Source organism: Chiloscyllium plagiosum, unplaced genomic scaffold, assembly GCF_037043375.1.
Source record: "Chiloscyllium plagiosum isolate Xiang-an unplaced genomic scaffold, Cpla_swu_hap1 HiC_scaffold_24, whole genome shotgun sequence".
NCBI lineage: Eukaryota > Metazoa > Chordata > Chondrichthyes > Orectolobiformes > Hemiscylliidae > Chiloscyllium > Chiloscyllium plagiosum.
This window is the reverse complement of record NW_028270162.1, coordinates 21239227-21253746: the sequence shown is the minus strand read 5'-3', so window position 1 is coordinate 21253746 and position 14520 is coordinate 21239227. Positions and strand designations below refer to the sequence as shown.

General features: G+C 38.9%; 1 long non-coding RNA gene across 1 annotated transcript in view; it reads right to left on the bottom strand.

Annotated features, from left to right (window-relative positions):
• LOC122562403 (uncharacterized) overlaps positions 1-14218 on the bottom strand; it is a 175284-nt gene extending 161066 nt beyond the window's left edge. The window contains exons 1-2 of the long non-coding RNA XR_015761298.1: positions 14140-14218; positions 11673-11693 (exon numbers count right to left, since the gene is read on the bottom strand). This is a non-coding gene — a long non-coding RNA (uncharacterized LOC122562403). The remainder of the gene's footprint in view (positions 1-11672; positions 11694-14139) is intronic.
• Positions 14219-14520: the final 302 nt, after the last annotated feature.

Here is a 14520-nt window from a genome sequence, read left to right as displayed (position 1 = left end):
ATCCTGTCACTGCTTTCCAAATGCTCAGTTATTACATCCTTAATAATTGACTCCAGCATTTGCCTACCACCGATGTCAGTTTTTTTTTCACAGTTACATTTCTGAAAATGGGTCACTGAGAGGTACACTTCTGAAAAAGGGTCTCTCGATTCAAAACCTTAACTCTGTTTTCCCCACCATAGATACTGCTAGACCTCCTCATTTCTCCAGCAATTTCTGTAATTGCATTTATATACAGCTTTTCATGAGAGCCAGAAATCTCAAAGCACTTAGTCATGAAATATAATTGCTATTATAATATTGGAAAACCAGCAGCTAATTTGTATAGTAAGCTCCCATAATCAGAAATATGATGATGACAGAATCTGCTATTGTGATGCTGGTTAGCCAGGGATATCTCTTCTGCTCTTCTATGATAGAGTACCACACTTGGACCATTTATGTCCAAATGAGAGTAAAGTGAACCTTAATTTAATGACTTAAGCAAAAGAGTGAGAGCACTATCTGCTGAGTAACACTTGACTCTTGGAATGAAATGTCCCAATTTCTGCTGTAAATTTTCATCATTCTTCACATAAAGTCTTATAACAAATTGGTGCTAGACTCCTCTGTTTTTGCTTGACATTATATCTGACAAATAAAATCTCCATGAGTGTAGCATTTGATGATTTCTACATTAGAGTGTTAGCCTTGAATTTTGTGCTCAACTCCAGCAATAGTACTTCAAAATAGACCAATATAAGTCAGAGATAAAGTGCTACCAACTGCAATACAAATGACATTACACCAATCTAAAATATATCATTACACTCTTAAAGAATAGCAGATAGATACCCTGAAGTCTTAGCCTCTGTTTAGCCTTTAGCCACTGTAAGTTAACTTCTGTGGTATTCCCAGTTGATGGTATTGCTGGAAAAGTCAGATTGAAGAGCAAGACCTGACTTAGTAGACCATGGTTTTTTTTTAATGTTGTAGTCTTGGCAAAGTCAGTTATCCTTTACTTACAGGTGTCCTCTTCGTTCACGGATCATAAGTTCCCCTCCCCATGATCATCAATAATCTCAACCGCATCTCTTCCATTTTCCACACCTCTGCCCTCAAATCCAGCCACCCTCCTAACCACAACCAGGATAGAGTCCTCCTGGTCCTCATATTCCACCCCACTAATCTCCAAATCCAACACATCATCCTCTGACATTTCCGCCACCTGCAATCTGACCCCCTCCACTAAAATGATATTTTCCTCCCCATCCCTATCCGCTTTCCGCAAGGACCGCGCTCTCTGCAACTCCCATGTTAGTTCCTTACTCCCCACCAACCTTTCCTCCACACCTGACACCTTTCCTTGCCTTCGTCCTGTACCTTCGTCACCTCTTACCTCTGTCCAAGGCCCCAAAGAATGTTCAAAATGTACAGAATCAGCTTAGTCAATTTGTATGTTTCAAACATAAAAAGCAAATAGCTGAAAATGTGTTGCTGGAAAAGCGCAGCAGGTCAGGCAGCATCCAAGGAACAGGAGAATCGACGTTTTGGGCATAAGCCCTTCTTCAGGAATGAGGAAAGTTTGTCCAGCAGGCTAAGATAAAAGGTAGGGAGGAGGGACTTGGGGGAGGGGTGTCGGAAATGTGATAGGTGGAAAGAGGTCAAGGTGAGGGTGATAGGTCAGACTGGGGTGGGGGTGGAGAGGTCGGGAAGAAGATTGCAGGTTAGGAAGGCGGTGCTGAATTCGATGGATTAGACTGAGACAAGGTGGGGGAGGGGAAATGAGGAAACTGGTGAAATCCGAGTTCATGACCCTCCAACCACAAGGGATGAACTCAGATTTCACCAGTTTCCTCATTTCCCCTCCCCCCACCTTGTCTCAGTCTAATCCATCGAATTCAGCACCGCCTTCCTAACCTGCAATCTTCTTCCCGACCTCTCCGCCCCCACCCCAGTCTGACCTATCACCCTCACCTTGACCTCTTTCCACCTATCACATTTCCGACACCCCTCCCCCAAGTCCCTCCTCCCTACCTTTTATCTTAGCCTGCTGGACAAACTTTCCTCATTCCTGAAGAAGGGCTTATGCCCGAAACGTCGATTCTCCTGTTCCTTGGATGCTGCCTGACCTGCTGCGCTTTTCCAGCAACATTTTCAGCTCTGATCTCCAGCATCTGCAGACCTCACTTTCTCCATAAAAAGCAAATACCCTACTTTATACAAAAATCAGCATACGTTTTACAACATTATAACAAAGAGCACATGGCTGTGAAGCAAATTGTGATTTTCTGAAAATATCAAGGCTGTAAGATAAAAGCAAATTCTTTCTTCCTTCTTTTTGTCTGTGCTTTGGACACTTTGACCAGTTTATGTATTAAAAACACTTTATTCAAGCAGACAAAAGAACACAATTCAGTTTGTGGTTCAACTCAATTTAATTAAGAAATTATTCCTTATTATTCATTATCTGAGCATTTCCCAAATGCCCGCAATATTTACTTTCTATATAGATCCATCTGTCTAAGAAAGGTTATCATCCACAATGATCCACATGTTTCATTTGGATCATTAGACTCTCGTTCCTCTCGAGTGTAGGGCTGGCACTCTTCCACAAAGGTGGCTCTCGCAGATCAGAGCAGATTTTCTCCTTGGTCTTCTTGAGTTGCTCCAAGCCATGAGTTGTGCTGCAAGTCTTCCTTGCAAGTCTTCGCTGAGTCTTCACTAAGTTTTGACTGAGGGGCTGGTTTCCAGGTATGTGTGTTTTTATCTCCTCTCACACCACAATTTTCTTGGCCTTTGGCCAATAGTGTCAGAAGATGAATTCAAATCATCCAATAGAGTCACTCCAAGACCTTTCACTATTAACATTCCAGGTGGTGTAAAGTCCATATACTCAGGTAGTCAAGATGCCTGAGAATTTGATTCATTCATCTCCAATACACAACTCTAGGGCTTGTTGTAACTGGCTCCACTTGAACCTTTGAAACCTCTTTAATCTTGGTTTCCACTATTCTCTGTATCTGAGAGCTGCTGGCTGCTGTTTAACTTAGTTTGGCCAATTTTCTGTGGGGCCTGATTTCTCTGATCGGGGGGGTCAGTTTAGATTATTCAATTTTGGGCCTGTGCTCCTTGGCCACAGTACCCCCAGTTGATTCCTTGAAGTGCCTAGCAAAATTGGAATCACAGGCTCAGACCATACTCTCGTGCAGGGATAGATCAAGTCTCAGGTGGATGGCCTAACTCTCTATATACCTGGGCTCCCCATCGTACATAGACAATCATATCCCATTTACTAACTATCCTCCTTATACACATCAAGGAGCTTAATAGTACCATGTACAAATGACTTAATACATAAATTGAGATTTAGTTACTACTTACATACACTGGCTTGACCTCAAGCCTCTGGCAATTAGCAGCACTTGATAGAGTAAAATTCATACTATGTAACAATTTATATTGCAAAGCCTTTGTGAATTTGTCAGTTGTGTTCAAACTTACTGTAATTTTTCTGGAAGGATTTCAATTCTAGTGCCGTATTTCTCCCAATAATCCTCTAAAGTTTGGCTGAGGTCATTACTGACAATGACAAAGATTTCACTCCTCCTGTAGATATTTGTGAGCTTGATTAGGCCTACCATGAATGATAAGTGTATATTAGAAGTTATATGTGAAGGTTCCATACCGGTAATGTTTTAAGGAAGTTGTGATCTCCTATTCTCCCTTTCTCTATACACTACCCTGGAGATGTCTGTGATGGCTCCGATCTCAACAGTGCAATTTAGAATGGTGTTTGTCACATAAGGCATGTTCAATTGAAAATATGAGGTGGGACACACAATTACTTCTTTTGTCTGCTGACATTACCAGAGTGCTAACTACAAGTCTTCCCTCTTTCTCAACATCGTCCAGAAGTGTTCTAACCATCCTCCCTCTCGCCAACATTTTCCATCTTGAAGACTTGTATTGCACTGTGATTTGGTGTTATGATTGGTATCCCAATACCAACCCCACAGTCTTTCCTAGTGTCGTCGTACATGATCTTGCTCAAATGGGTTGATGGGCCAAGGAATAGCTGATAGAGTTTAATCTAAACAAATGTATGGGGTTACAATTTTGATAGGGCAAATCAGGACAGGACTCATACATAATGGTAAGGTCCTGGGGAGTGTTGCTGAACACAAAGATCTTGGAGAGCAGGTTCGCAGTTCCTTGAAAGTGGAGTCGCAGGTTGGCAGGGTATTGAAGAAGGCAGTTAGTATGCTCGCCTTTATTGGTCAATGCATTGAGTATAGGAGTTGGGAGGTCAAATTGCAGCTGTACAGAACATTGGTTAGGCAATTTTTTGAATGCTGCTTTCAATTCTGGTCTCCCTGCTGTAGGAAAGATGCTGTTAAACGTGAAAGGGTTCAGAAAAGATTTATAAGGATATTGCCAGGGTTGGAGGACTTGAGCAATAGGGAGAGGCTGAATAGACTGGGGCTATTGCCCCTGGAGCATTAGGGGCTGCAGAGGTGATCTTATGGATGTTTATAAAATTATGAGGAGCATGAATAAGGTGAATGAGGAGCATGAATAAGGGCAGAGAAGTCCAAAACTAGAGGGCATAGGTTTAAGATAAGAGGGGAAAAATTTAAAAGGGACTTAAGAGGCAACCTTTTCACATAGAGGGTAGTTCGTGTATCGAATGAACTGCCAGAGTAAGTGGTGGAGGGCGGTATAATTACAACATTTAAAAGGCATCTGGATGTACATGAATAGGAAAGCTTCAGAGTGTTATGGGCCAAATGCTGGCAAATGGGACTGGATTAATTTAGGATATCTGGTCGGCATGGACCAGTTGGACCTAAGGGACTGTTCCCATGCTGTACATCTCTATGACTCTATGACTGTAATTATTTTTAAACCAGAGCTTGGTAAGCTGCAGTAATTGACAATTTGAAATATTGGGGTATCTTTTTCCATGAAGCAAGTGTTCTATCTGATCATCACTGATCCAAGATGGGACCTGTCCTTGCTTAGCCTGCTTGCGGTTCCCCCTCAATTATTTAATCATCCAACGACCAGAGCTGCTGCCAACTGTTATCATCTATCATTCTCTGGATGATCTTGTTTATAGTCCTAGCGTGCCCTTCTAGCATCATTATCAGATGCTGGTCTGATTTTCTTGTATTCCTCCCAAGGCACCTTGCTTACTATCCAGATTAATTTTATCCAAGATAAAAGTCTTGAGATTACTATCCAAATTAGTCGATCGAGGATATTGACTGTAGACACTCCTGCTCCGGAAGGTGTTCTCAAATCATTCAACATACCTCTTTTACTATGTCCTGCTGACCTGGGTCTGGCCTCCTCTATGTCAGTCCCTGTTTTCCAGCTTAATAATTAATGGGTCAATTGTAAGTATAATTTCTGAAGTTGGGAAGGGCACCACTCTGACAGTTGGGTTCCATCTAACATCACCGCTATCAATTCATTGTCTATGTTGTCGTATATGGTTTTGCTTGTATGTTTTCTGTTATACACAATTTTGCCTTTGCATTTCAAAACAACCCCACTTTATGGTCCAGGGATAGTCCTTGACAAACGGGTGTGGGTGTACTTCTGGTTGGTTTTAGTCTACTTCTAATTTTGTAGAGGAAACACCTCACATTTTTGTCCTCTCAACTGTTCTATATAGTTGGCTACCACAATAGCTTTGCTGATTTATAAAGTGTGCATCCTTTCAGCGTTCTACACTGTCTCCCAGCATTTCTGTCTTGCAGATCCAAATAGTTGTTTACTGCAATGGTCAATTCACCTGGGCAACGTCTTATTTCGATACTTCCTTAGTACTTGCTCCCACTTTGGGCAGTGAGCCATTTCTCCTTTGTTCCCTTTTACTATTCTGTATCTCTCTCTCGTGGATCCCTAACTATATATTAACTACATTTTTGCTTTCTGCGACTCTGGGTCCCCGATACTTTTTACTATTCCTTACATCATGGATCCCTGACTCTAATTTAGCTTCTCTATACCCTCGACACCAATATCTGGTTACACGCCACCTTGTGCATCATCTGACCTTGTTACTCAGCTTTCTTGCCTTTGCTTTTAGTGGATCCCCAACCCTGTATTAGCCTATGTGAGATTTCCTTTCCAATGGGTTTCCGATACTGTATTAACTCTGATATTTGCCCTTTTCACATTACATGCACTTGGTTTTTGGCCCAATAGTTGGTTCACCCTTCCCCTGTTTCACCCACTTGAATTTCGAGACATCCCATGGTGCAGCTGCTCTCTTAATTCAGGTTCAGACTGGATGTTCAAGAGTTCAAGGTTGGTGGGTGGGATTCAACTTTGGAGGTTAAAGGAATGCGTTTAATCGAAGGCCATTCAGAGACGTCAATGTTGTCCATGCTTTGGACATGACCAGTTTAAATATTAAAATATTTTACTCAAGTGCTCTTGTCAGTGAGGATATAGAATTCGCTTTGCAAACGGACATAATTCTGTTTGCAGTTCAACTCGAATTTATTAACAAAATATTCCTTATTAAAACATTATGTGAGAACTTCCCAAATTCCAATCATTTTTACTCTCTATGTAACTCTACTGGTCTTAGAAGGAATACCACTTGCAATGATCCACATTTTGAACTGGGCAGTTAGAATCTCTTTTCTCTCTGACATAGGGTTGGTTGGTTCTCTTCCAAAAAGGTAGATCAGGGCAGATCTTCTCTTGGATTTTTGTGAGTTGTTGCATGGGCTTCTGCCAAGAGTCTTTCTGCAAGTCTTCCATCCAAGTTTTTGTCAAATCTTCACTGAGGGGCTGGTTTCCAGGTGTGTCTGTTTGTATCTTCCCTTGCACCAGACGTTCCAGAATGTTTTGTGGCCAATGGCCAAGTGGGTCATAAGCAGGGTTCAAATCATCCAATAGTGTTTTGCCAAGACTCTTTACTGTTGCTGGAAGTATAAAGTGCACGTACTCAGACGGTCAAGATGCCAGAATGATTGGTCGACACTTCTCCAATACATAACTCTTGGGTTGATTGTCACTGGTTCCCTTTTGAACTTTTGTAAGCTCTTTGATTTTGCTTTCCATTGTTCTCTGTAGCCGATAGGTGCTGGCTGCTATTTAATTTAGTTTGGCCAATTTTCTGCGAGACCTGATTTCTCTGGTTGTGGATCAATTTTGGGCTATGGATTCTTGAGTACATTGTAAACCTGGACAAGTGACACTTCTTCACATACAAGCTGAGAAAGCAAGAGTTTGCAGGCTATTTTAGTCATTTCAGTTCAAAGTAGCTTTGCACTTTTTTTTATTCTTGGAAAAGTGCCACCTTTAGCAGGGTATGTCCTGTTAAATACTACAAAACATGCAATGTGAGTCAGAATTAGTCAGAATGCCTTGCATGAAGGTTTCTGATACACTTAGCAAATTAACAAGGCTCCTAGCGAGTATAAAGTATACATGCATTGTTTGTATGTCCAGTCCTGGGATCAGAATGAAGAAGGCATACTGGGAATAAAAGCTGCTCAAAATTTACAGTGGTGACCCTGACTGGGTTACTGGCTTCCACAGAATTAAGACAATTTGGATGACTCGCTGCAGAAAATTGCATTTGGGATTGTTAGCTTGCCTATTAGTAGCTAATAATTAGATACTATTGTGGGTTTTAAGTAAACGTTACATTTCACTCCTCAAACTGGAAAAACAACTTTGGGGAAGATGGTTGATAAAATTTGTTTCAGTGATGAAATTAACAACAGTCTCTTGTGACAGGGCCATGAACATATTAAAGGTACTGCAAGATTTCTAATTTGCAAATGGCAAATTCTATTCCCAGCTTTTTATTTTGCCAGTCAATCTATCAAACAGTTGCAGAATTTAGTTTTTGGTATTCATACAGCATTTGGAATTTGTGTGGTTTTGTAAATATGGTATTCAATGTTTCTTTACATTTGTTAGGGGTGCGCTGATGCTTCATTATTTTAATTTTTTTATCAGTTTCGGTTTAAAGTTGTGAAGTGGGAACTGTGAACTAAAGATGACTTTTGGGCTGTAGATAATAGCTAATTAAAAATAAGACAGATCAAAACGACTTTTGTTTATTCATGAGGTCAGGCCTGAAAGTTAATTGCACGTTGATTCCTAGTCAAAAGGCTCTCCACCTGCTTTGTCATCAAGGGAGAGCATTAATTTTGAACAGATAGCAAAGTTAGATGTAGACGTGAGTAACGGGGAATTGGTTACAGGAAGTCTGAAAAAGCCTTTATGCTCAAGCAGATGGCAGAAATTAAATGGTAACTGCGACCTCATGGAGGAGACTGTTAGTCTATCAAGGAGTGGCCAGTGTTGGAACTGGTTTTTGAACTGTGTTTTCAGTGAAAAAGGAATCTGGCTCTTGATACCACAATTATGAAGATCTGAAAGCTTTTTGCCTAACCTCCCATGATCAGCTCTCAGAAGCTCAGAGATAGACAACTAAATTAAAAGTAGCACTGCTTTTATCTGAGTGAACTGAAAATGCCTGTGGAACGACACATCATGAAAACTGCTTAAGTATTCTGGTAATTCTGTCATTTTATTTATCTCTTAACTGCTTGCTTGTCTGTCTGTCTTTTGTGTGAATGGGGCTTAAAACAAAATTTATTGGGTTCAAAGCATAGGCCTATTAGATGGCATTGCTGTTTAATTTTACTCTACTGAAGTTACTATATTGTTAGTAAATTGGTAAGTCTTTTGCTTAGGATATAACCAGCATCTGGAATTCAGATGTCTGGTTAGGAATCATTGGGGTCAATTTTGAGGATCTTTGAAAGTTTTAATTTTACTGTATTGCAAATACAGAGGTAGAAAGGTTGACTTGGTTCAACTTGCTGTTTCTGTGCCACAACACATTTGAGTGTTTATCCGATTGGAAATTAATGGCCATATTGAAAATACATTTAAACAGAGGCTAATACAGATGATATGGATTTTTGCTCTCAATTAAAAATTTACCTGATTGTTCAACAATATACCAAAGTGGTACATCCTGCAGCCGGGTTACCTCAAGTAAATAGCTAGAGGTTTGCCATCTCCATTTGCCCATTCTTATGTTCTTATTGAAGTGATTAACAATCAGAACAGATCCAAATGAAATGGGGGAAATAAAAATGTGGTCATAATGTAGTTCATTCAGTAGCCTTATATATTGAAACTGCAGGTTTTCTTAGCAGTTATGGACTAGTTGTTGTGGTGATGGTGAGAGCAAGGAAACTAAAAGTGCAACAATCTGAAACACCCAGTAATCTGCTCCTGTTGGCTAGCTTTGACAGAAGTTGTTCTCCAATAGTTTGTACTCAATCTTTGTAGCTTGAGTATCCACTTCATCTATCAGCTTTGTATGAGTATTAAATGCCCAGAACTTGTGCAGGGACATTAGTAACTATAATTCCACAGAATTCTGATCCAACAAAATTGTACAGATTAGAGTAAACCTCGTGATTTGTCACATTCTGTTGGGTTGAATTGCAGGAAGACTGCAGACCTGATAAACACTGAAAGTACTCTCAAATATTTCTGTGGCTTGCTCTTGTAGATACATGGACTTAACTAAATCCTCGTTCAGTAGACATTTATGCTGTGCAAAGTCTTCTTTAGTTGCCAGCCAGTGGATAGTATAAGCGATTAACAGAAAAGTAGATATCAGCGATTAATAAGAATGGGGAGAAGAACAAGTGAAGGGAAAGAAAGGGATCTGCTGAAGACCACACTTTACCAATAATCCCTTCTGAAATATGCTGTTTGCAGTCATTTACATTTAAGCTCTGTCACAGTACACCAAGCCAGCCAGCATCTCCCAATTAAAAGGAAAGGAGAAAAAAGCACAGACACACGGGAGGACATAGAATGGAGTTGAGTTAGAGAGAGAGAATAAAGCTGAAAACGTGAGACAAAATGGAGATGACAGAAACAGAAAGACAATTGTCTCTAAATTAATATGTGTAGTGTCACTGCAAATTCACGTGGCACTTATGAATTGAGTTGACAATGGGAATAATATCAGAATTCTGTGGTATTTGTATTATTAAAGTCCCTGCATAAATTTAGAGCAATCAGTTGAGCACCACCTTCTAATTCAAACTAACTTTCTTCCATTGTGCCTTCATTTCTAAAGCCATTGAGTCCACACTCCCATGGGTGGTAAAGTATGTAATATGAAGAGATTGGCCAAAAGGGGTGTGAAATTGAAGCAGAATAAAACTTCATGGAATTCCTTCCTTTTGCCACTCAATCTTAATTTTTTATACTTGGCAGAAGCTTGTTTAAAAATGAGAAGTAGCGGATTTCATCTGTGTCAGTTTCCCGCACCACAGGTGCTGTCATACCTGCTGAATTTCTCCAGCACCTTCAGCTTTTATTTCATAGATCCAGCATCTATAGTACTTTGTTTTTATTTTAGAAGTTCTAGGTGAGTCTCAAGTAATTTATGAGCTCTTTCAAATTCCAACAGCACATGCTGTAAAACATTTACTAGGGAAGAGCTCTTACCGAATCAGCCACAAATGTAAGTAATCATAGAGGTAATCTTTTTATTTTTTAATGCTTCTTATTTACACTAAATTAAACAAAAGAATTTTTCATATTCTTTTGCAATGGCTGGGGTCCAGCTATAAGTCCACATTTCTTCTGGATATGTGTGTGTCTCCAGGTGTGGACTAGCCATCCCTACTCATGATTTGGAGATGGAGGTGTTGGACTGGGGTGCACAAAGTTAAAAAATCACACAACACCAGGTTATAGACCAACAGGTTTATTTGGAAGCACCAAATAATCAGGTTGTCACCAACTGATAAAGGAGCAGCGCTCTGAAAGCTAGTGCTTCCAAATAAACCTGTTGGATTATAACCTAGCATTGTGTGATTTTTAACTTTGTACATCCCTATTCAATTACTTTATTTTTGAGTTTTAATATGAGGATCAACACCTTGCAGAGTCAGGGACTATCTGCAATATATTTAAAAGGTATCTTCAATTTTGACTACTTCTGAACCTATTGGTCCACAGATGCAAGTCATGTTAGTATTTCATTCAAGTGGTCATTCCTGACATGTGCACTTAATGATTGTCAGGAAGCTAATTAACCCAAGAAGATAGCTTCATCAAGCTTGTCATTAACTTCTAGCCACATTAACTACAAAAATTATATAATCTAATGGCAGTTAGATAGTGAAATGAATGGTCATTTTTCTTCTTTCAATTGCAATTTCTCTTGATAGCTGTCTTAAAGTCATCATGATTGAAATCATTCATTGATTTAACTGGTTTAGCAAAAAGGAGAAGCTTATCACTTTATGTTCAGACAGACCAAATGGCTGAATAAACTAAATAACTGATAATCATCCTTTGACATTTAACACTGCTCAGGTCAAGTACGTATCCTTTCAATGCCATCATTCACAATCCTAACAAATGAAGGTCAGGCAAAAAAATGTATCTACAGAATAAAACTGCAGAAGCTCGCAACTAAGTTCTCAGGCCACAAATCAAGTTAGATTGTGTCACATTTATGCAGTGGAATATTTTGTTCCAACACAAAGATATAGCATAAAGGGAGCTTTGCTCCATATTTAACCATTGCTAAAATTGATAGGGGACTTTTTGATAACGATGTTAGATCAAAGTTGAAACTTAGTTCATTTTCAAACAACTGCATTGCTCACCTTCATCAGCAGATGATTCATCTAGAAAAAAACAAAAGGACATTAATAATACGTGGGAGACAACAAGCACTTTTTACACAGCACCACAACATTCTTTACACCTCTGCTACAATCTAATATTTGGGTTCTTTCTTTCTTATTGTTTGCAAAAAATAGTTATATGTACAAAGACTTCTATTATTATTCTAACAGGTGTAATTTAGGGTAAAACACCACAACATTTTAATACCTCATTAATGTTCAAGAGGGTGTCTGGCAAAATGCATCTCTCACAATGTTTGAGGAAACCTATTCCTTTAAGAAAATGCTTTGCTTTCATCATCCATTGTCCCGAAAATACGCCAATCTCCCAAATGCTACAATTCAAAAATATTGCAACAATTTTTGCAGTGTCATTATCCTCATTCAACACAAGGTGGGTATGGATAGGATAGCAGGTAGGATATTTGATGAAAATTATCTCTGCTAGATCCATGTTGAGTTTCACACCTTCCAAATTTGGACCAGCCTAGGATTGAGTTCAAAACTCTCATCTAAAATGCCAAGGATTTGTAATCATTTTGAAGGTGTAAGAGTCTTTCTTCACATCACACTTTCACATTTCCTCATTTCAAGCCATTTGCCTGGGAGCGCTAGCAAAACTGGACTCAATGTAAATCAGGAGGAAAGTGGCTGGAATTATGTCTAACACAAAGAAAGATGACATAATTATTGACAGTCAGATCTTTCAATCTCAGGACACTGATGTAAGATATCTTCAGGGAAGCATCCGAGGTCCAACCTTCTTCAGTTGCTTTATCAATAATCTTCCCTTCATCATGTCAGTAGTGGGGATATTCATTTATGATTTCATAATATTTAACACCATTCATGACTGCATAGATACTGAAGCAATCTGTGTCCATAAGCAGCAAGACCTGAATAACATCATGACTGGGGCTGATAAACAGCAAGCAATATTAATACTATGCAAGTGCCAACCAAAGGCCATCTAGAACAAGAAAAAATCTTGAACTTCAATGGCAGTATCATCACTGACATCCCCCCCCCACCCCATCCCAAACTATCAACATCCTGTGGATTACCATTGACCAGAAACTGAACTGAGCAAGCCACACAAATACTCGAGTTACAAGAGCAGGTCAGAAGCTAGGAATTCTGAGGTGAGAAACACACCTTCTGACTCTGCAAAGCCTGCCCACCAGTTCGAAGGTACAAGTCAGGAGTATGATGAAATGCTCTCCATTTGCCTGGATGAGTTCAACTCCAACAGCACTCAAGAAGCTGAACACAGCCATGATAAAGCAGTCTGTTTGAATGGCACATCATTCATCACTTTCAACATTCACTCCCTCCACCAGTCAACCAGTGATGCATGTGGTGGCAGCAATCCGTACTGTCTGCAAGATGCACTGCAGCAATTTACCAAGATTCCTTCAACAATATCTCCTAAACGTGCAGCTTTCATAACCTAGAATAGATAAATAATAAACACTATCACCTGAAGCTCTCCTCCAAATCACACACTATTATGACTTGGAAGTAGATCAACATTTCTTCACTGTTACTAAGTCAAAATCCCTGGAATTCATTCATTAATAGCACATTGTCTCTAAGGTTCTATCCACTCTGGACAGCATACATTCAAAAAGGCAGCTCACCACCATCATCTTCCCAAGGGCAATAGGGAAAATATGTCCTGGATAAGACCACAATGCCCACATCATGTGAACAAATAAAAACATGGCAAAATGGAATAGGGAAGTACATGACTCCATTCATGATTTGCAATGACTAGCAAGATTCTGTAACTCCATTACATTCCTCAAAAGTCAATTACTAGTCTGTCAAATGACTATAAATTCATCTTGGATCATACTGATTTATAGGCGCTGGTGAGTGAATGTCTATGTGTAGAAAAAGCCATATCAATGATACATGATACTGTAAGTCTCTAATGTACTCTGTGAAAAATTGTGTTTTCCATAAGGAATGATACTTACTTATTTGAGTAATGTGATCAAAATACTTACATTAACTTTAAAATGGATATGTTAAATGAAGAATTTTATATATCTTTATATATGTAATCTCAAACATGGCATAAAATATTTTGTCACAAATAGAATTTTGTTAGCAAAAACAGCCCACTGAAATGTTTGTGCTTCAAAGTCCATTTCTGTCACTGTCTAAGCTATCAGTAACACATAAAATCAAATAGGATAGGTAGACAATTTGTGCAACCCACCTAGGTTTAAAAATAGTGATACGTAAGATAATTTCTAATGAAAAATGTATCCAAACATGCAAACTCTCCAAAACAGATGAATGGTAATCATTGTCTCTAAGGTTCTATTTTTACATCATTTAGCACTTTACTAAAATTAGTTATGTATTTAAAATGATACACATTGCATTAAATCTTACAAAACTTAGAAAATGGAAACATGCAACAGTAAAAACATACCTTTTGTTCCATGATAAGCTTCATGCTGTACAGGCTGTATGTTATCCGAAATATTTTTAACTTCCTGAAGAGCTTCAACATCTGAAATATATTTAATGTGCTGTAGTTAGTAAACCTAAGATATTATAGTTTGTAATTCATCCGGGGCCAAATCGTTATACAAAACATTATTCTGCTAATAAGAAATTCACTTTGTTTGCATTCTAACAGACTTAAATGGATTAATTCCTTTGTTAAAATAGGGGAAATAAAGATGATATGACTGAGAAACAGTTTTGCAATAACTTTGACCACAGTATTTTTCAAGGTTATATCAAGTAAAAATTGAACGATTTGATTTGATGAATGTGTAGAGAAGTCAAAATTATAATGCAAATAATG